Genomic DNA, 17807 nt, shown 5'->3' with positions numbered 1-17807 from the left:
GGACAAATCCGTCCTGGCTTACAGGGAAAACATGGGGTCTAAGGTTATATGTTTCTGGAACGGATCCAGGGTTACTCATAACAATTCAGAAGAAACCAGTTAAGACCCCCATACATCCGATTGGGCCGAACTCATTTCTGAATCCAAGCCCACATAGGCCAAGACCTAAGCATAAGGTTACGACCCCTGCTCCAAGCCAAGAATCTACCCATCGAGCCCCTAGGATAAGAGTAACTCCTAATACTCCGCAAGATTCTATATTGAAAATGTTAACAGCGGTGTACAAGTTTGCTAATACTAGTAATCCAAATATCACAGATGATTGTTGGTTTTGCCTTAATCCGGCACCCCCATATTATGTAGGACTGGGAGCTGTTGCTGTTTGGGGAAGTAATGAAGGTACTCTAAGAAATTTGTCTGCTCCTAATAATACTGTATGGCCCTGGAGAAATCACCCAAAACTGACTCTTGGAGATCTCCAGAGACAAGGAACTTGTATACACACCTCTTCTTATCGTATTAATAATTCTACTTATAGAGACAATTGTAATGCAACTATACAGGTGAATTCAACATCTAACAACTACTTAGCTGCTCCTAAGGGAACTTGGTTTGCTTGTAATACTGGATTAACCCCTTGTATCAACCTTAACTACTGGAGAGAAAATGCTGGATTTTGTGTCCTAGTTCATGTCATTCCTCAGGTCTACTTTTACTCTGGTGAAGGGGGTCGGGAACACTTCCAAAATCTAGGGGCCAGAGTAAAAAGGGCTCCTGTTTTAGTTCCTCTTTTAGTGGGAATAGGGATAGCAGGATCTACTGCAGTAGGAACGGCAGCCCTTGTTACCGGAAATGCTGACTATAAGGCCTTAAGCCAACAAATAAATGAAGACCTATCGACTCTTGAAAAATCTATCAATCACCTTGAGACCTCTCTTAACTCTGGCTGAAGTAGTCCTGCAGAACAGAAGGGGACTAGACCTTCTGTTCCTAAAACAAGGAGGTCTTTGCATAGCACTAGGTGAAACTTGCTGTTTTTACGCTAACCATTCTGGAATTATATGAGACAGCTTAGCGCTAATAAGACAGAGAGTTAAAGACAGAGAAGAACGACTTAAGGATGGAGAATCTTGGTATGAAGGACTTTTTAATAATATCCCTTGGTCAACAACTCTCTTGACAGCCATTACAGGCCCTCTTTTTCTAGTCATCCTGGGTTTTTTGTTCGGCCCCTGTGTAATTAATTGGATAACTGCCTATGTCAGAAAGCGGGTACGGGCAGGAAAACTCATGGTTCTCAGAACTCACTACCGGCCACTCCAGGTTGAAGATTCAATGGTTTGAATTCCCCTGAAAGCCAGTGGGGAATGTTAAGGGTGGAAAATTTTCAAGTGAGCAAACTAGCTAAGTCAGCTACAGGGAAGAAATATCTTTAGATATCAGAAGTTGTCCTACTTGCTTGTGTGTGGTTTAGGAAGTGTATTGTATAAAATATGTAGATGGCCAATGTCTGCTTCTGTAATCCATTTACTTGTTAATTAAGGGTGTTGTTCCGGGCAAAGATATGCTAAAAGCCAACTTCCACTTCTGTAATCTGCTGGCTTGTTCAGGAGACCACCAGGATATGGTCTTGAGCTTTGTCAGCTGCCCGCTCTGAAAGCTCGGGGCTGATCTCCTCTAGCCCTGCGTGGTAGAGAGTCAGTCGCCGGCCGGCTAATAAAGGCTCATAATTAATCTCAATTGGCTCCGTGGATCTCAGAATCATTCGCGCCATAACACTTAGTCACAGAGAAGCACTGCAGAGGCCAACACAATGGCAGAGTCAACTCGACCCTGAGAGAAAACCTGTCTTTCCAGCCAGGGAAGGCAGGAAGAAGTGACCCTGTGGTCTAAAGAATGTGGAAGAAATTCATGTTTATTTTTTTTCTCTGTTTTCGCTTCTCTCTTTGCAGAAAGGCAGCTATTTTTGGCATAATTGTGGGGCATGCTGGCATGTAACAGGGAAATCCCATCTTTTAGCCAGAGCACAAAGGGACCCATGGGGGCCAGAGAGTCTAGGGGACATTGGGGAGAAGAGACATCTGGGAAGGGGTCTCCCCAATTCTGCGTATGAGCAGACATGTTTTTGTGCCAGCCCAGACCTCCATAGCACTTTGAAAATGAACTAACATTGGAACGTCTACCAACAGGGGACAAGACAGGATTTGCAGTCTGATGCTAATGAGGGTGATTGCCTGTTAAAAAGGGGAAAATCAGCATCCTCCAGAGAATTTGGGAGGGGCATTTTTGCACACAGAGTCTCCCAACATAAAACAGTTTTTGCTTTGCATAGCAGTACAAAACCATAAAAAATGGCCATGCGAGCTAAAACTGTGCTGTGCTATCTTAATAATCAATGGGTAAAAATATGATGAAAAATTAGAAATTTTTCATCAAAACACTACAAACTCATGCTGTCAGTTATAAATGCATAAGGAAATGAGCAATATAGTAAAAGTAACATTAAATTTCGTACATGGTAATTGAAAACATTAACAACACAGAATTAAAATGTTTTTTGTCTTTATAAAAATGTTTATCAATAGTCGTTTGAATAGCGCTTGCCTTCTTAAGTGGTGCAATTTATTTGAAAACGTTTGTTATATTCCTTTCTAAGTTTGGATCAGCTTCCAACATTTTCTCCATGTTTTTAATGTCGTGAAAGATCTCCACGTTCCTTTAATGTGAGGCTTTTTGCTAGTGTCTCTTACTCTGGGACATCTTCATCTTTTTCATCGCAAGCAATTTCGTCATGTATTTGATAAATTCACCTTTGCTAAGTCCCTATGGCTTCATGTCTGAGTGTCTGGAATGGCAGCAAAGTTGAAATCCTGACAGTCAGCTATTTCTTTGATGATCCCATTTATGTTTGAATTGAATTTCACTTTCATTGTTTTTAGTTTTTATTTCTTTGCTACACTTTTATCTTTGTTGGCCAATTATCCTATTCAATGATCCAATTTTGTAAACTGTCAGTGGGTTTATCACTGAACGAAAAGGAGGCAACACAACTACATGCTTTGCCGTCTATGTGTGAACTACGAGATGCTTGTGACCATTCACCCAAAGACTCCAAGAAACAACATCATTGGCCACTGAGATGATACCATCTGCTATTTAGGCAGTGATTGGTGGACTGAGGAACTAGCAGTAAGTTTGCACTCATGCAATCACTCACAGTTAACATACTGGGGTAACTGAAATTTGAACCATGGTGTTAGGGTACTGATATCAACTAAACTGTGGTAACTGAAATCTCAGAATGGCCGAAGTCACTACCATATTCTATTTATTGGATGTGAATCACAATTCTGGCTTACTTCCAAGGGGACAGAAATTAGGCTCCAACTTTTGAACAGAGGATTGTCAACGGATTTGTGGACATATTTTAAAATTACCACATTTCTAAGAAATAGTTTCACACAGTATAGAATTCTGGGTTGATGTTTCTTTTCTATTAATACTTTAAAGATACAGTTTCACCGCATTCTGGCCAAAATGATTCTTGATTAGATATCTGTGGATATCTATAATTCAAATTGTTGTTCCCTGTATCGAAAGTGTTGTTTTTCTCTGGCTGATTTCAAGATTTTTTTATCTTTGGTTTTCCGCAGTTTGATTTTGACATACTAGGCAACCTGTTTAGATTTTGCTGAGTTTCTCAAACCGGTATATTTATATCGTACATGAAATTGAGGAAGTTTTGAGCTTTTATTTCTTCAAAACTTCAAAACTCCTTTTTTTTTTTGAGCTATTTTTTCCCTTGCTTTCTGGGATGTCAATGACAAAAATATTATGTCTTTTGATACTGTCTCACTGATCCCTGACTCTGTTCATTTTGGTTTATCATTTTTCTCAGTGTTCCTCAGACTGGTTAATTTTTATTGATCTGACTTCAATTTCCTGGCTCTTTCTTCTGTTATTTCCACTCTACTAAGAAGTCTATCCATTACATTTCTTAAAAATTTCAGAAATGATATTTTTTAGTTCTGAAGTTCCCATCTAGAATTTTTATAGCTTTTTATGTGTCTGTCAAGAACTTCAGTTTCTCCAGGGATACCTCAGAGATATGGCAGGGTTCAGTTCCAGACCACCATAATAAAATAAATACCACAATAAAACAAGTTGTAATCTTTTTGCTTGTAGAGAGTATTGCCTTCCATTTGTAAAAACCACAACATCTGTGAAGCACAATAAAGTGAAATACAACAAAATGAGAGATGCCTGTCTTAAGAAAGTGGTTACTATAGCTGTTTTCAAGATTTTGTCTGATGATCCAACATTTGGGTCATTTTTGGCTGGACATGTGTTGATTATCTTATCCCTTATGAATATATTCCTGGGTCTTCGTGTGTCTAGTAATTTTGTATTGTATCCTGGACATTTTGAATATATTGTGAAATTGCAACCTCTTAAAATGCTCTGGAGAATATTGATTTTAAGCAGGCAATAAACCCAGTTAGTTGGAGACTGCAAATTCTGTCTCTCCTTCTGTGGGTGGTGATTCCAATAGCAGCTCAAGTTTCAAAACTTTTGTTCAATTCTTTGGGTCTAACCATGCACGTGCAGCTTAGGCCTGAGCTCAGGACTTGCACCATTTTTATGAGTCAGGGGTACACTTCTCAAGCTCTCTTCTCTAAGATTCCCCAGCGCACACTGTTTGGCTCACAGGAACTTCTTGGAGTTTTTGTTGCCCATCCTGCCTTTTCATCATACAAGGATGGGATCTCCTTCAAGAAGGGCTGGGAAAGAAAAAGAAGCAAGGTATATCTATATCTATGTCCGTGTCTACCCCTATATCTATCATCTATGTATCTATTTAAAGAGAGAAAGGTCGGGTTGAGAGAGAGAGAGAGAGAGAGAGAGAGAGAGAGAGAGAGAGAGAAAGAGAGAGAGAGAATAAAGAGAGATTTCCTTCTGCAATCTCTGGTTCCCAGAGACTCCATGTCTTGGTCCTCTGGCCAGAAAGAAATGGCTTTTCTGGAAGTTTTTTTTGCATGTACCAACTAAGATGTTCTGTGACGGGCCACTTTCATCTCAAAGCTGGAAGAGTTAAGAGAACAAAAACCCAAAAAACTCATTTCTGTACATATACTTCTTCAGGTTTTGACACCCCCACCCGACCAATATGCGTGCCATTATTTACTTTTCAGAGTCCCCAGGGAGCTGATAGATAACTTTGTCCAGAACTTTTGTTGCAATAAGTGGGAGAGGTAGGTTGTAGTGTACTGACTCTATCTTGGCCGACACAAGGAGCCCCAAAACTCCAAAAATTTTAAACAACGTTAGCAACAGGGAGTTTCAGAACAGTTTGTTTGGCAGGTGAAGAATCCACATGAGAAACTGTCAAACTGTACCTTTACTTCACTTGCTCCCTAATTTAACAGAACTTAACTTTAGCATTTCTTAAAGATGTTTTTAAGAATTTGATTTCTCAAAATATTATAATACTGCATTTTTGAATCCCAAATTGGCTTCCGCTGTGCATTTAAATTTGACGTAAGATATATGAAGATTAATTTGTCACTACTCTATTCAAAACACTACATGGAGCAAACCTTAGTAAGCAAAAGTATTTTGGAGACGTTTTCATAATTAGCTTAAAATCATGTATATTTTCTTTGGTTTACATGTCGGAAAAAGGTTTAGCTTATTTCAATTATAAGGAATCTTCACAATCAAAAGGATTGCTTTAAACTCACATCAAATAAGTATGCAAACTTTAATAAGAAATGTTTGATTTTAAAACATACGCTCTCTGTCTTGCTGCAATTTTAAGACAAATCAAATTACACAGTCCGTCAGTAATACAACATCAGAAACTGTATCTGCAGTAATTAGCTGAGTAAGAGTGTGTGGAGGTTCTGAGCAGCTCTTTTGCAATATGCTATAGAAAAGAACTAGTTAACCTGTTGCTAAGCAACAATGCCTCATAGACCAGAACTTCTGGAAATCGAAGAGAGGGTAAGGGTATGAATTGTCCAAATTCACAAAGAGAAAGACTGGGTGCAGTGTACAAATGAATAGAGATCTGGGAAACTACCTTTTGAAAACTCTGCCAAGGCTATACAAGTGAGTATTTGAGAAATAAATCAAAGGCCCAGTTCTCAAGGTTTTCCATGCACACAAAACACACTGAACTCTAAGGAGTTTGCACGTGTAAAGGCCAAAAGATTAACTCCAAAATTGCTCAATAAAATCTAAATTAAAAATAATAATAAGTGAGGTTTTATTAACACACTTTCGGCGCTGTGCTATAAATTCCACCTTTCATAGGTAGTAAAAGAAAATCAACACTAAAATTTTACTAAGAGATTGTTAAGTTTCAAATCTAAAGCACATAGAATTCAGCAAAATCAAATGAAAAGGTTAGTATTTTTACAGATTTGAGCATTAGATCTTTCCCGAAATTAAATTGCTAATATTACAGAGAGAAGGTGTTTAAAGAAAAATATGAGCATTTCTGTTTTACCTCAGTTGTGAAGAGATTAAAATGTCCATCTCTCCACAGAAAATCTTAAATATGTAAATATTGGTTGTTTTCAGGTAGAACCACTGAGTAATTCTTGCTCTAAAGTCTTTCTAAACCTGGAGAAAGTATTGAATTGAAAAGCAGGAGAATAGTTGGAATGGAAGATACCATTATTTCAAATCCTGTGGTTACTAAATAATTTTCTCTTTTTTGGTGCTTTTAATTAATTTTTATTTTTTTTTTGGCTTTATTGAGGTAACTTGACAGATAAAGTTGTAATATATTTAAAGTATATAATGTGATGATTTGATATAAATATGTATTGGGTGAGAATGCTTAAGATCAATCTCATAGCAAATTTTAATTAAACAATGCAGTATTACCACTTGTAGTCGCCATGCAATATTTTAGATTCTCTGAACTTATTCATCTCATAAGTGAAAGTTTGCATCCTTTGACCAATCTCTACCCAATTACTTCTCCTCCAAACCCTGCCACCCTCTGGTAAATACCATTCTACTCTCTACTCTCTGCTTCTATAAATTCAACTTTTTTTTTTTAAGATTTCACATAAAAGTGACATCATGCTGTGTCCTGTGTCGGTCTTTCTCTTTGGCTTTTTTGCTTAGCATAATGCCCTCCACTTTTATCTATGTTATCACAAATGGCACGATTTCCTTCTTTTACAATACTGAGTAATCTAGGAAGCAAACAGTTTTCCTAAGTTCTGTGAGCTGTTATAACAAATTAATTGAACCTCAGGAGGGGATTGTAAGAACCTCCAACTTATAGCCCAACAGTCAGAAGCACAGATAACAACCTATAACCATGTGATTGGCATCTGAGCTGAGTGAGGGGCAATTTTGTCAGGCTGAGCTTGTGGGGTCTGATGTTATCTCTAGGTAGATAGTGTCAGAATTGAGTTAAATTATGGGACACCAAGCTGGTATCACAGAATTGCTTAGAATGTGGAAAATCCACACATCTGTTTTCTGAAGAGAGTGGTGTTGTAGTGAAATATTGAAAGTAGAGGCAACAGTCAGAAGAAGGGAGTTTTACCTCTAGATCTGATATACATAGCAACTTTAAATGTCTTCAGCTCATAAGCATCTGTCCCTTGTTTCTCCTAGGGGTCTCAGCTGCTCTATTACATTCCTCATTAAGTAGTGTCTTTCCCAGATCTGTACACCCTCCAGGCTTTCACAAACCAAGCCCTCTGCTTTCTGCAGACTGCTCTAACCTGGGATCCATGTGGAGATGCTTTTGGCCTTCTGTACTCTGAGTTCAAAATTAGTCTCCAATAAGTCAGATTGTTTCAAATTCACTCTGCTCTGTTCTCTCTGAAGTGAGTTTGCCTGACTGAAAGGTATATTTCATTCCCTAATTTATTTTTCGTGTGTTCTCTACTATTTACAATTAACACTTTCTAAAGTTACAGATATTTCCAGAAGCTCTCATAGGAAATTAATTATACATTAGAAAATTAAGTAAGTAACTGATAATGGCTGTCATGTAGGTCCACATGCAGATTTGGATAAAGTCACAGATTTATTACAGTAAAACACAACAGAGTTTCTTCTCATGTTGTTAGTTCGGTCATTCTTCAACATGTGTTAATGTGTGCCTACTGTATACCCAGTTTGGAGATAAAACAATGATAAAGTGGTAAAAACAATACCTGCTCTCAGGAAGCTTGCAGTGAGGAAGGAGAGACAATATACAAACAAGGATGTGAGTTGGCATGTCAAATGATAATTAGAGCTGTAAAGAGAAATGGGAAGTTAGTAGGGGGAAGTGATATATGGGGAATTCATCACCGTTCCTACTGGGCGATTACTGGAAGGGATCTAGGAAGACCTCATTGGCAGGGAAACATTTGAGCTGAGACCAGAAGAAAAGGAAGGAGACAACTGTGTGGGGTCATGGAGCAGGGATTCAAGGTGAAGAAACAGAAAATGCCAGGTTCTAGGGCAGGAATATCTTGGCACACTTAAGAACTGGCACATAAGCCTGTGAGGTGAATAAGAGAGAGCAAAGGCACAGCTGTGGAGTTAGATAAGAGAGGTGACCAGGGGTCAGAACATGTAAAACTCACAGGAGATGTACACATTATGTGGAACACTATCAAGAGTTTGAGCCAAGGGGTGATCTGACTGGATCATCTGATGCTGGGTGGAGAGCATAGTGCAGGAGTGAAGGCAGGAGGCGGGCATGGCTAGGAGAAACCACAGTCATCCTGTCAAATGCTGATGACAATTCTGTGCAGATACAATAAAGGGAAAGGGTCAAACGAGGGCATATTCTGAAGCTAGATGTAGAGATTTAGGTGGTGGGGAGGAGATGAGGTGAAGTGAGGGGAAAAGTTAAGAAAGACCACAAAGCTGGGGCCTGAATGCCTGTCAGGATGGAGTTGCTGCCTTGGAAAAGGAGGAGAGCAGGTTCAGGGGGAAGTCTAGTTGGTTTGGGCACGTTAGAGGTCCATGTGGAGATGTTATGTTGGCAGCCGGGTGTGAATCTAGAATCTAGACTGTATGATAAGGTTCGGAATGAATAAATAAATGTGGAAGTCATAACAGTATAGATGTCATTTAAGTCAGAAGACTGGGTGAGGTCAGCAAGGGGATGAGTTGCTGAGGAAGCAAAGTGGTCCAAGAACTATGTCCTGGGTCAAAGAAGGTTGGAGAGAAATAGAAACCGGAAATGGAGGCAGACCTGGAAATCCAGTGAGGTCAGAAAACAAACACAATACGCACGTACATACATACATACTCAAAAAATTTCCGTAGAATGTACTGAGCTGGAAACTAAGTGATGGAAGCATTTCAAGAAGAGGACTGACTATGCCGAAGGAAGCCAATAAAGTCAAGTCTGAGAGATCCTTTTGGGTTGATGGAAATGTTCTAAAATGGGATTGTGGCCACAGATGTACAACTTTGTATATTTACAAAGAAATCAAGAAATTAGATTTTTAAGTGGGTGAGTTTTATATGTGTAAATTGCATGAACATGTTAACAACTCAGTAATCCTGTTTCAAATAAATGTACTTGGCATACAGCAACCTAGCATTTCTCCTTTCAAAGAAAGGGAAAACATTGTGTGTAAAAAGAGCATGTGCATGAGTATCCATATCTTTATTCATAATACCCCACATGTAGAGCAACACAAATGTCTTATGAATTTGTGACACATTTAAACAATTTCAGATCACTCAGACCTAAACAGAGTGAACTGCTTCTCTATGCAAAAAGCATGAGTGGAATAAAACATCTCATTTTGAGCAAAAGAAACAGATATCAAAGTGCACATTGTGATTTTTCCCCATTTTACACTGTTCAGGAACTGTCCAATCTGATGGATATTAATAGAAGCCAAATCGGAGACTTCAAGTGGTGGGCGTGGAGGTGGGTATTGATTGACAAGTTCCATGGCAGTATTTCCTGTTTTAATAGACAAGTTCCATATACAGACATACCTCCTTTTACTGAAGTTTGTTATTGTGCTTCGCAGATGTAGGGTTTTTTTTTGTTTTTTTGTTGTTTTTTTTTACCAATTGAAAGCAAGACATTATGTGTTCTTTTGTGATTGGTTTCTTTCACTTTGCATTACAAGGTTCATATTGTAGCATGTATTAGTACTTCATCCTTTCTTGGCGAAATAATATTCCTTTGTCTGGATATACCACATTTGTTTGTCCATTCATCAGTCCGTGAACCTTTTGGCTGTTATTGAGTAATGCTGATGTAAAACCCATTTACAAGTTTTTGCATGGACATGTGCTTTTATTTCTCTTGACCATACAGGTAGGAGCGGAATTTCTGGCTATGTGATAACTCTGTAGAACTGCCAAACTGTTTTCCAAAGGCGCTGTATCATTTCATAATCCTAATGATGGCATATGAGGGTTCTAAATTTTCTACATCTTCACCAGTACTTAATTATCTCACTTTTTGATTGTAGTCATCTGAGTGGATGTGAGGTGCTATGTCATTGAGGTTTTGATTTGCATTTCTGTATTAGTCAGCTGGACCGGCATAACAAAATACCATAGCCTGGGTGGCTTAAAAAACAAATTTATTTCTCAGAGTGCTGGAGGCTGAAAGTCCAAGAAGAGGGTGCCAGCAGGGTTGATTTGTGGTGAGGCCTCTCTTCCTGCCTTGCAGATGAGCACCTTCTCACGGTGTCCTCACCGGGCCTTTCCTCTTTGCATTCATGGAGAGAGAAAGGTGTCTGATGTTTCTTCCCGTTTTTATAAGGATATCAGTTCTACAGAAATAGGGCCTCTCCTTTATCACGTTAACCTCCGTTACCTCTCTAAAGGTCTTATCTGTAAATGCAGTCACATTGGGAGTTAGGGCTTCAAAATATGAATTTGACTGAGACATAATTTAGTCCTTAACTATTTTCCTGATCACTAACGATGCCAAGCAGTTTTTTCATGTGCCTTTTGGCCTTTGTCTAATCATACTGATTGGCTAAAAAAGATATCCCTCAATAGTATGTTAGAAAGGTTATAAAACAAAAGAATGGTAAAGTTGTTAAGTCAATAAAAATAAATAATTTAGGGTCTAATATTCTGTTATCATTCAGGTTTATATTTAGGCAATAAATTCATTATCTTTAAAGAAATCCTGATAGCGCAAGAGTATTTGAATAGCTGCACTAAGCAATATGATATCAATGATCATAAAACAAAATATGAATTTCTAAGACTTTAAGATTCGCTTGAATTATGAGATCATAATTCTTCACTTAATGTTGTCAGTAGGTTCCTGGAAATTGACTTAAGTGAAATGAACTGTAATAAAACCACCTTTATTACAGTCTTCACTGATATAAAGAAGAACTGAGTTGTTAGGGCAGAAACATCACCAAACTTCAAAATAAAGATCCAAAAGACTTCTAATATTACCATTGATGTAAATCTGAGCTAGACATACATTTAAGAAAGATTAATCATTATTATCTAACCCGCTTATTCCAGTTCCGTTTTTCAGGTGGCCATATCCCCGCAGCTCAGCTCAAGGCAGAAACCCACCCTGGGCAGGATACCATTCCATCTCAGGGTGCATTCACACACCACGCGCACTCAGACATGGGGTTAATGTAGACACACCAGTTCACCTAACATGCACATTTGGGATGTGAGAGGAGACTCGAGGACCCAGAGGAAATCCACACAGACGTGGGGAGAACATGCCAACTCCACACAGACAGTGGTCCTTGTAGGGAATTGATTTTTTTTTCTCATCAACGTTGTAACTAAATGACATTTAATGAAAGGAATTTATTTGAGGACCTGCTGTACCTCATCTGATGAAAGAATAAATCCTGTGGCATATTTAATAAATATGGCTATAGAAGATATAAATGATATTTGTATTAAAGTGGACCACATAGTTGCGTATGTGTATGCTGAAATTAAAGGACAAGCCTTTCAAGTTCCCTTGGAATTATCATAAGACAGTGAAAATATAGTTTTATTCTAAACACCAATAAATTCAACTAATTAGAATCACCACAAATAATATTCTCTCAACATAGTTCGATAAATGTAGAAAGTAATGATGAAATGAGTAGACAAAAAACCTTGATATGGAACTTTGGAAAATTATCTCTATTAAACAGTATATTAAGAAGGAAATCAATTTCAAAATTGCATGACATTTAGAAAGTAATAAAAATAAATGTGCATACTAGAAACTTTTAGTTATAGCTGAATTAGCGAACAGAGGTAATTTGTAGTCTCATTTATATTAAGAAACTAATCAAGAGCAATAACAAAAATATAATAATGAAGAATTTAAAAGTGAAATTTAAAATTGATCAACTGGAAGACAAATTATAGACTATATCTTAGAATAAAGCAATGAAATGGCTGCAACTTTAGTTAATCCTAAAAAAACCAAAAAGCACTTTTCCATAAAAATTCATGTGGAGACATACTTGTAAAGATGTAATATCAAACTAAATCCCTTTAGAAGAGCACTGTGGGAGGACTTGCTTTATTAGATATGAAGGATTTATGTAAAGCTCTGAGTAGTTAAGTAGTTTGCAGCTGGAGGTGGGATAGTTTAATAAATTAGTGAAACAAAAAGTTCAGGGAAACAAATATGATCCATAGACAATTGGTTTTGACATGTCCACTGTCCTATCAGAACAGTGGGTAAAGAATCCTGAGGTAAACTTATGGGTCAAAACAAAAAATCGGATTCAGGTGGCTTAGAGCAGAACTAGATATAGTCTATGTGATGTTAAGGAAAACATGTTCATAACTGTGCTTAGGAAAAGAATAAGATAGAAAGCATTAAATGAGAATGATGGCATAAACATTCTTTCCTATTCACTAACTACAGTTAAATACTTAAAATTATACATAAAAAACCAATAAGATTCTGAAAGATGGAAAGAAGAATGAAGATGAGGTAGTATTGCTGGCACTTAATGGAATACAGGGTGGTTAGTACAAGCAGAAGGCCAGTGAGAGTCCGATCTCTCAACCCTGCCCAGTGTTAACCTTCTCTATCTCCCATGGGTTTCAGTGGAGGTTTAGTGGGGAACCTCTCCCCACTTGACAGTAGTGAGCTGCGCTCTACTTCTGTTGGCATGGTTTCAGAGAAGTCTGGCTGAAACTGAACATTAACATTAATAAAGTACAATTTTTAATTTTCCGTAAGGACTATGCTTTTGTCGTCCTGTCTAGAAATGTCAGAACTCTTAACAGATTTATTCCTGTGATTTTTTTTTCCTAGAAACTTTTAAATTTCACATTTTACACTTTGTGTTCCATTTGGTATTAATTTTTATAGAAAGTATGAGTTATATGTCAAGTTAAAATTTTTGAAAAGGGAGTCCAGTTATTCTAGCAGCGTTTGTTGAAAAGATTATCATTTCTCCTTTGAGTAACATTTGCATGATCTTAGAAAACAGATGAGTGTATATTTGCATTGCATTTCAGTATGTGTGTGTCTAAGATTGCATTCTATATGTCTGAGATTGCATATTTCTGTGGCGTCTCTATTTATCTCCATATCTTTCCTTATGCCAATACCATATTAACTTTCTTACACTAGCTTTTTAATTTTTGACATCAGGTAGTACTGAATCCACCGGAATTTGATGTTCAGATGACTTTATGAATTTTAAAACAAGCTTCTGATATTTATAAAAATGTTGGAATTTCAGCTTGAAGTGCATTGACTATAAATCAAACAAAATCAGCATAAAAAATATAGTTTTCTAATTCCTAAATAACATGTACCTCTCTATTTAGTATTTCTTTGATTTCTTTCATCAATAGTTTTTAGCATACAGATACCAAGTGGCGTGTATTGGTGCTATGGTAAATTATGTTGTGTATTTGATTTCAAATTCCAGTTGATTATTATTTGTATATTATTGGCTTTCATGTATTGGCTTTGTATTTTGCCTTTGCTGAAAACACTTATTAGTTCAAGGAGCTTTTTTAAAGATCATTTTGTGATTTTTCTGTGTAGGCTTACTCTGTATCTTTCATTTTCATTCTTGCCTTATTGCATTAGTTGGAACTTACATTGCTGTCTTGAGTAGAAGTGCTGAGAGTAAACCCCCTTGTCTTTTCCTGAGTCTTAGGGTTAAAGCATTCAGGCTCTCACTCTTAGATGTGATGTTACCTGTAGGCTTTTCGTGGATTCCTTTTATTAGGTTGATGAATGGATTTTGAATTTAGTGAATTTTTTTTTTCTGTAATTGATGTGATTGTGGTTTTAATCTTTAGACAATGAATATGGTGAATCACATTGATTGATTTTTTTGAATGTTGCAACAGTTTGCATTCTTGGGATGAATCTCACTTGGTCCTGATTTATTATTTATTTTAATATAGCACTGTGTCCTTTTGCTTACTGTTTTTCAGTATTTTTACATTTATGTTATGAGGAATATTACATAGGGTTTCTTTCTTGAATTGTCTTTGGTTTTGTTATGAAGATAATACAGGCCTCATAAAATGACTTAGGAAATATTCCCACATCTTGCATTTTCTTGAAGAGATTATGTAAAATTGGTATTATTTCGTCTTTCAATGTTTGGTAAAATTCACTAGTTAACACCATCTAGTCCTAGAGCTGCTTTTTCAATTACATATTTCTTGACCACATATTCAATTTCTTAAATAGATCTATTTGGCTTATTTCTTCTTCATGAGAGAGTTTAGTAGTTTTTTGTTTTCAAGGAATGTGTACATTTTATGTAAATTATCAACTTTATGGGCATAGAATTTCTCTTAATATTCTTTATTATCTTTTTAATGCCTATTATGTTGGTAGTTATATTTTCTTTTGCATTTATTTCTGATACTGAGAATGTGTCTTCTCGATTTTCCTCCACTGGCTTTTTATTATTTAAAAATCTTTTCAAAGAAGTAAGCTTTGGTTTGAGTGTTTTCAATTTCATTGTATCCTCTGATCTTTATTATTTTCTATCTTTTGCTTTCTTTATATTTCACTTCTCTTCGTATAGTTTCTCAAAGCTTAGGTAACTGGTTAAAGGTCTTTTTTTCCCCTAATGTATATAATTTTAAACTATAAATTTATCTCTATAAACTACAAAATTATCTGAGTACTACTTTAGCTGTATTTCATAAATTTCTATAGTTTGAACAGTTTTAGATTTCATTTACTTAAAAATATCTTACTTTTTTCTGAGATGTCTTCATTGACCCATGGTTTAATTGAAAGTATATTAATTTACAAACATGTTTTATTTTTCCAAATAATTTTGCGCACCCGATTTCCAGCATAATTTCTTGATGGCTTGAGATCACACTGTATATGATTTCTCTTCTTTTATAAATATTTGTTTTATAGCCCAGAATATGATCTGTCTTTATGAACACTCAAATGCATTTGACAATAATGTGAATTCAGCTGCTTTTTAATATATTGTGTCTTTGGTTTTTCAGGGTATGGTTTTCACAAGTACTGCTTCATCTCTTCTAGTTGTAATATTGGGCCTACTGTGTATTCCTGCCTTTTTTTTTTTTCTATACTTCTTTTTTTTCTTTTTTTTCCCTCCTACCTGCTCTGAGTTAGCCATGAGTACCCTAAAGCAACAGATTTGTTCCTCTTGCCTATGCAGATTTTATAGAGTAGATAGGAATATGTTTCCAGGTGGAATTTTGGCAATGCCTGCTGTTAACCATGTCCAAGAATTCCTTTTGAATGGGAATTTCTCAGGATTCTTCATGACCATTTCTATGCGCTCTTGCTGTGGCTCGTGGCGGAAAATTTTGCAAGAGTGTTCACATCCTTTATATTTATGGCAGAACCACAGAGAAGAATCTTGTCTTCTTTTTTCTTTTTCTTTTTTCTTTTGTTTTCTTTTTTGGAAGTAGGGAGGCTTGAGTATAGTGGATATTGTCAGAACAGTTCTTTGTTAGACCATCTTTTCCTCAGATCGTTGGCTAGAAGGAACAGGCTTTTCTTGGAACTTTTTTAGTCTCCGCCTATTGTTGACTTTGGTTTGCAGGCTTTTCCAGCAGGCCAGCACGCAGAAAGAAAATCTTGGAATTCTCTGTAGTGCCATTTCTTAAGTCCTAAAGTCCACCTTTCCATTTTGTAGCATCTTCATTTGTTTGTTAATTTTATTTTTTCATCTTGGCCAGCACTGAATATAATAGCTGTTTTTTGTTTAAACGATATGGATGAGGAGAGTGTGTGTGTCTGTTTCTGTGCATGAATTACTAATCTTTTGAAAATTACCAGAAACAATACAATAGATAACAAAACGTGGCCTTAAGCTCCTTATGAGAAATATAAGGTTCATAAGATACTTTCAATTTTTCTCATTTTAGGATATTATAAGGTTGATGTCCACATTGAGGGGAATCAGGAAAAACAAGAGAAACCATTGTGGCAAGTATAATATTCATTGATAACAAAACACTGAATAAAGAAGGTCAGAAAGTTTTAGGAAAACGAATTAACTTGGATTCGATTCCAGATTTTTCAGGAAAAATGCCTTGTAAATGTGACTCATGTAGAACGAGTTCACCATTTGTTTCTGAATTAATTATTAGTGATAGAAATTGTTCCAGAAAGAAGGCCAATTACATGAATGTCTGTGAAAAGTTACAGTTTGTTATTAATCATGAGAAAACTCATACTGGAGAGAGGTCTTACAAATATAATAAAAACGTGAAAGCTTTCAGTCTTAGGCAGGATCATCAGAAAATTCAAACTCTGGAGCAATCTTCTGAATGTAGTGAGTTTGGAAAAGTTTCACACGATGAGACTGTTGTCTGTGTTACAGCTCAGAGTTCTCTAATAGGAGAAGAATCTTGTCAGGATTGTGAATTTAAGAAAAACTGTGACAAAGCAACTCTCTTTAACCACGCGAGAACCGGCACAAAGGAGAAATGCTTTGATCTTAATGAATGTAGTAGATCCTGTGACAAAACCACCACTGCGAAATACAATCAAGTTCACATGGTTATGATGCACTATGAATGTAATAAAAATGAAAATAACTTCAGTAAGAATTCACCCCTTACTCAACCTCAGAGAGCTGCTCCAGGACAGGCTTTTGCAAGAAGTAAATGTGAAGAAAACTTGAGCCAGAGCTCAGCCCAGAAAACACCAACTGGAGATATGTACTGTGTTTTTAATGGATGTACAAATGCCTTCTTCCAGGAATTAGACCTTAGAGTATATCAGAGAACTCAAACAGAAGAGAAATTCTGCAAATTTGATAAATATGGAGAATTCTTGCATCAAAACTCACCCCTCAGTGTACATCAGGAAAGTACCACAGGAGAGGAGTCATGAGAAAGTAATAAATGCAGGAGATTATTTTACAAGAATGCACACCTCATTCAGCATCAGAGGACCTGCTCAGGGGAAAAAACTCAAGGCAATGAATGCGGGAAATCCTTTTGTTCAAATTCACACCCTATTCATTATCCTGGAACTCATATGGGCGTTAATCTCTATGCATGTAATGAATGTGGGAAAACTTTTTGTCAGACATCAAACCTCAGTGAACATGTGATAGTTCATAAGGAGAAGCCTTAGGATAACAATGGATGTGGGAAATCTTACAAGAACTCTGCTGTCTTAGTACACCACAGAACACACACAGGGATAAAACCCTATCAAACTAATGACTATGGGAAATCGTTCTCCAAAATTGCACAGCTCAAAGAACATGAGAGAATTCACAGTGGGGAGAAACCCTATGAATGTATTGAATGTGGGAAAACTTTCTCTAACAAGACCCACCTCAGTGTACATCAGAGAATTCATACAGGGGAGAAACCCT

At 36.7% G+C, this 17807-nt stretch overlaps 1 long non-coding RNA gene across 1 annotated transcript; it reads left to right on the top strand.

Annotated features, from left to right (window-relative positions):
* The first annotated feature begins 1650 nt into the window (after positions 1 to 1650).
* On the top strand, positions 1651 to 13185 carry LOC120605964 (uncharacterized). The gene is made up of 2 exons (XR_005653794.1): positions 1651 to 4803; positions 9849 to 13185. It is a non-coding gene; the product is annotated as an uncharacterized LOC120605964 (long non-coding RNA).
* Positions 13186 to 17807: the final 4622 nt, after the last annotated feature.

Source organism: Pteropus medius, unplaced genomic scaffold, assembly GCF_902729225.1.
Source record: "Pteropus medius unplaced genomic scaffold, Ma_sr-lr_union100, whole genome shotgun sequence".
Taxonomy (NCBI): Eukaryota; Metazoa; Chordata; class Mammalia; order Chiroptera; family Pteropodidae; genus Pteropus; species Pteropus medius.
The sequence above is the reverse complement of the archived record's forward strand: the minus strand, read 5'-3'. Positions and strand labels throughout refer to the sequence as shown.